A 6,000-nucleotide genomic window follows, 5' to 3' on the forward strand; every position below is an offset into this window, starting at 1 on the left:
CTGTTTTTGCATCACTTTATAGGGAATGATTTGTATTCTGAAACAAATGGTTGCTCTGCTGCAACCAGGAGCCATCCCAGGACCTCCCTTCTTGCAGAAGGAGCTGAGTTTCAGGGGGCTCTGTGAATGTTGGTGAAGTTCTGCTGCTGTTGCTACTGGAGTGATGGGCACCCAGTGAGAAGCAGGACAGGGGAGGCACTTGAATGAGTTTAGTTTATTGTTTTCTCTCTCATTCTGTTTAAACTAATTTTGGCTTCTGACTCCTTTTTCTTATAAACCTTTTAAAACCAAGACCAAATGAATTGGCCTTCATCTTCATTTACCAGTGTACCTCATTTACCCCTTTTTTCCAGCCTTCCCAGTGGGTTTCTCTACCTGTCCTCTCTGCTTTTCCTCCCACCACTGCCAGACCATTTCTGTCACTCTGGCTCTATTTGCCGCAGTAATGCTTTGCTTGGAGGAAAGTCCGAATTAAAATCCTTCCCTCCAGCACGGCCAAGAGTTCCCTTCCCACAACCTGCACCCAGAAATGCCTCTTACCTGTTGCAGAGCCTGGAGAGCAGTGTCAGGGGTGAGTAGAAGGAACAACAGCATGTACCTGCTAACTGCTGCTCTATTTATGTGCTGAGTTAATTGCTCAGAAGCTGTATTACCTGCTCTGTGCCTGCTCCCCAGCTGCTCAAAACCAGTGGTCTGCCCTTTTCTCCCTGCCTTGTTCCACCCCCCCAGCAGTATTTTCATCTGCAGAGTGAACCTTGCCTTGTCCCTTTCTGCAGATAACCTGGGTAACCTTTTTTCCTGCATTGCTTCCTCGTGACTGAAGGTATTTTTTAGTTTGTGGATGGAAGAGGTTAATAATTCACCTGATGGCCTTGATGAAGGAGAGCTGTTTGCAACGAGTGAACCGTAATCACTAGATTAAATCTGAATACATTTCTCCCTTCCCTCGTCAAGAATTTTATGCTGATTTGAGTTTCTGATGTAACAAAGCATGCAAAAGATAGAGGATGAAGGATGCCTTTGCTGAGGTATGGTTTTAATGACACAGTTATTGAGAGCCAGTCCTGCTTTTTTTCAGATCAATAGTTTTCAGAAGCACCCAAATCTGATTGAAATCTCAAAAGCCTGCTATGCTTAGTATCTTGAAAGGCAGATTATTCCAGTAATTATTTCGGTTTTTAATATAATCATAGCAGAATATGTTCCTAGCGATGCCACTTACGTGACCACACAATGAATGTGACAACAAATAAGGAACACAATGGTGTCCATTTCATAGCTTTTAAAAGATGGAAACAGATATCCAAAGTGTTCTTGTACTGGTCTGTTGCAGTAGAGGTAGGCTATGGGCTGCACCAAGTCTTGAGTGCGAGTTTTGGATCAGGTTAGTGCTGATTCCCCCTTTTGAGAGAGGGACTCTCTGGGTGCCTCATGAACCGCACAGGTGGCTGCTGGGTGTGCATGATGATACTGTTTCCACACCCCGTATCTCAAATTTGGGGTTGCACTTGTGGACAGCCTTCCCAGAGGGATCTGCCGAGCCCTGTGCTGCTGGCCCTGCTGCCCTCTCCTGCCAGGCACAGCTCATTCCAAACCACCTCTGCCAGAGTGTTTCTACAGATTTCTACAGTAATTTTGAGGCAGAACGTGTAATTCTAGTATACAGTGGTTGTTTTCGTGGTGGTTGTTTTTACAGTCACAGGATGAAATGGGAAGTTTCTGCTCTGCCTGTTCTTACTCTGTTTCTAGGAAAAGCTCTGGTCAATGATACTGCTACCCTGCTGTGCTTTTGGTCACTGCTTTTCTATTTTGATTGTGTTTCCCTTGCAGTTGTGCCAGGCTGTTCCTCCCTGTTTCAAGGAGGGATGTTCTGGTTGGTTCTTTGGTGAAGGAGTTTCCTTGGTGCCTGCGGGTGCAGCGGTGATGGATGGCACTGACAGAGGGGTGCAAACCCTGCTACCTGTCACCTGGAGCTACAGCCACACATCTGGACCCTGACTGTGCACTGAAACGACATCAGTGGCAAGGCTTTAGTTCCCGTCCCTCTGGATAGGGTTGGCTTCATCCAGGAAGGCTGTGTGGGGATCAAAGGGATACCTTGGGTCTCATTCATCATCACCCTGGGAGGTGCTGAGGTGGATGATTTGGTGTAAAAGAGGCATAAAAGAGAAAGGGGCTCCGGGATTGGCTGCAGGGGAGCAGCAATGGGATGGTGGCACAGGGGAAATCCTTTGCCCAGGTGCCCTGCTGGAATCCTGGGCCTCGAGAGAGGGATGAAGGAAGAGCCCAGGTCCAGGTCAGACCCAAGGACCAAAAGCTCCCAGTCCCTGCATCATCACAGAGCTGGCTTGGTGAGGAACATGATTCTCACGTGGGGCCAGGCTTGGACGAGCTCGAGGAGGCTCAGCACTGCCCAGGAATGCTCAGTGGATGAGCTGGTCTGGCTTTGGGCTGTGATTTGACTCAAAAATAAATGCAATTCATAATTATGTCTGTGGCAGGGAATTTGTACAGCTAAATGACACTTTGCTTTACTCCAAATAACTCATGCATTTGTGTTTCTTAGATCTCCTATATTTGCTGTCAGTAGCTCCCCTCCAAACCAATTGCATTTTTTCATGTTTGAATAGTTCCCACACAACAGAACTAGAACTTTTTGTGGGACATTTCAAATAACAACAAAGAACCCAAATCAAACAAAAAAAAATTAGAGAAAGTGTTGTTTCCATATATAATTTTTAGATTAGTTGACATTTTCAAAATTAATTTCTCTATTTTTAATGTACTTTTCAGTTTGCAGTGTGAGATTTTTAAAACTCAGATCTCTGGTTTGAATATTCTGACAGAGAAGTTAAATGTTAAAAATAAAAGGTTTTTAAAATAATAATAAAAAAGATTTAATGATGCTGTTTTGTACTTTTTCTTGTTTTCTAAGGTTTCTGTAACTATATCTGTAATGATTTCAGAGTAGTAAATGAGACCACCCAAATTTGATTCTCTTTGCTTTTCTATGCTGATATCAGACTTTGACATCGATTTGTGTTTCCAGCTGAAGAGACTCTGCTGCAGCAGCTCCTCTAGCCTGATGACACCTGCTGGAAGCCTGGATCCCACTGGCCCTGTTGGGATGTGGGACAACAGTGAGAGGAGCCCCGTGGAAACAGCTGCTTTTGAACAGCGGGAAATAATTTTTGAGCAAAACCTTTGACTTTTCTATTGGTGCCTGTTTTGTAGGTCCAAAACCTAATCCATTTTCATGTTTTTCCTGATTTATTTGCAAACAGGTTGAGTTAATTTACTCAAAAGCAAGGCATATGGCTTCAAGAACGTCAGTATTTTCTAAGCGAGAAAGATTTTAGCATTATAATAGTTATAATTTCAGGAACATTTCAATTAAGTATGATTACAATCCTTATAAAGTAGAACATTTTCAAAGCATTTTGCTCACATATGACATTCCTCAAAATAAGAGAACAATTTCTTGTGAGAACAGTTTAATGCAGAAACTTCCAGTCATATTTCTTGCTTGCTTGAGGGGTTAAAGTATATTGACAGGAAGCTTTGGGATAACGTGTAGCACTAGTAGAAGCATTTCCTAGCAAATAGTGTAGGCAGTCACATTTAGACATCTAGTAATTTGGTGCTATTTAGTCCCCCTCATTGTACAATATTGATTATATTTTTAAAAACGGATTAAATGAGTATGTGGAAGTCATTTTTATTACAATAGATGCAATTAACTGGCATTTTGCTTGGAGTCTCAGTGGACTTTTACCTCTCCAAATGGCATTTTTGTACCCAGGCTACGGCACAGGAATTCCTACCCTCTGTGACTGTCTTGCTGCTTTTCAGCAGGAGAAAATTCCTTCTCCCCCTTTCCCTGTCTTTTATGCATGTTCTCTCCCTTCTGCTTCTTTATCCTTTGCATATTAGGATAAAGTAAATTGCAGGAATGTGATTTAAACTGCTACAGTGAACAGGTTTTTACTGTAACAGCACAAGATCCTCTCTGTAACCCAGCAGCCCTGCTGTGAACCCATCCATTGTCTGAACTTTACTCTGACCCTTGTGTCATTCCTGGCACACACACACATGTGCTTGGATGCAGCATAAAGGGGAGCCTGTTTGTTGGGACCTCTCCACTCACATCCCGAAGTGAACACTGCACATTTTGGGGTGGAGTGAGATGGGGAGAGCCCCGTCAGTGAATTGCCTGGGGCATTCTCAAGAAAAGGTTAAAAAGTTAAAGCCTTTGGTCAGTGGCAGTATACTTAACCTCTAGAATAGTGCTCTCCAGTGCTCTCCAAGCATCTACCCTTCCCAGCTCAAAAACCATTTGCAGCAATTGATTTTATTTTGCAGTATTTACCCAGCCCTGATGCGCAAACACGCCGAACTCCTACACGTGAATGGAGTAAAGACACGGCTGTGGGATAAAAACAAAGAGAATATAAAGTTATCAATCCTGACACCCAGGGAAAAACCCCATCAGCAAAGGGCTGGATTCCCACCCCCTTAACAGGGATGTAAGCCAGGGAAACCACACCAAAACTCTGTCCAGTCTGAGCGAGGAGCCAGAGCAGGGGCTCAGTGCTGGGATCTGCTCTGCAGTGCCCAGCCATTCCCACTCCAAAAACAACACAATAAAAGAAACACTTTACACACCATGGACTGCAATCAATGGAACATTCAATATTTCCATCACTTCCTTTTTCAAAATGACTGGTGATTCCTTTCCACCTCCATTTGCTGGCTCTGCTCAAAATTAAACGTAGGAAAGAGTCACCAGTAAAAGCCTCTGACTAGTGCAGTCAGAGGAATGTATAAGATGGCTGGGGAGAAAACACACTTTTGTTTAAAATAGAAGAGCTTTGGTGTTATTTTATTTTATTTTATTTTATTTTATTTTATTTTATTTTATTTTATATTGTGATTTTATTTTACCACTTTTCCTTGCTCAGGAAAGGCAGAAAATCATTCCTTTGCAACTTTCCTTTGTGCCTTATGTAATATTTTAAAACTATGAGCACCTGCAGGTAATGAAGGCCAGCTCACTTGTTAAGCTCTGCCCAAGGTGCTCCAGATATGATGCCATGGGAATATTGTAGAGAAACCTGGAGCCACTGAACTGAGGAGGAGGGCAACGTTAGGAAGGAGGACCATCTTCTCTGAGAAGCTGTTTCTGGCCTCTGAAGTGAGGGTTTCCCTTCCTTGGGCTGAATGTCTCATTTTATTATGAGGGAACTCCCTTATTTTGCAACCACATGTAATGTTGCTTCTTTTTTTAGCAGCAAATCGATGCTCAGTTGTATCCATAACTCAAGTGCACTAAACAGCCTGTAGTTGTTTCCACAGTTAAATTCATTAGAATGCCTGTTCTGTTTTCCTTCCTTAAGGAAAATAAGAGAACAAGATGTAATGCTGCAGAGTAGTTTCTCAGTCTCAAAGTTCCCTCTCATGTACCTGTGAGTGACAGTCTGCACTGAGGTGTGGGCACAGCTCGGGTTGTCACTGTATATACAGTGCATGGAAAAACTGTACAGGAAAAAGATACAAATTAATAGGCCTCATGGTCACCACAGACAGGTCTGGGAATATTCACAGTGCTCAGACTTACTTACTGTGATTTCTGTGACTGTTGTTCAAGTCAGCATCCAGTGATGAATGCACAGTCTTTTACTTGGCATGGCAGGCACGGTTCCTGTTCGTTCCTGCAGGCACAGGGTGTAATGCCATTTCATACTTTTATTCCAGCTTGTTCCAACCTATCACATCTGTCTCAGTGGGAAGCTGAGATGGGAGGAACATCCATGAGGAGGTTTAAATGTTGCTTTCTTAGAGTTGTTATCATTTGTCAATCCTGGAGGAGCCATCGCTCCTGTTATCACAGAGATCCTGGGCATGTGGGATCTGGAGACCCTGTGCTTGGTTTGCTATGAGAGTGTCACTGTAATACCCCCTCACTCATTTCCATCACAGCCATGAGGTTGTGCCCCTTGC

Source organism: Empidonax traillii, unplaced genomic scaffold (assembly GCF_003031625.1).
Source record: "Empidonax traillii isolate 1590-97213 ecotype Southwest subspecies unplaced genomic scaffold, ASM303162v1 scaffold22:size5013007, whole genome shotgun sequence".
Classification (NCBI taxonomy): domain Eukaryota; kingdom Metazoa; phylum Chordata; class Aves; order Passeriformes; family Tyrannidae; genus Empidonax; species Empidonax traillii.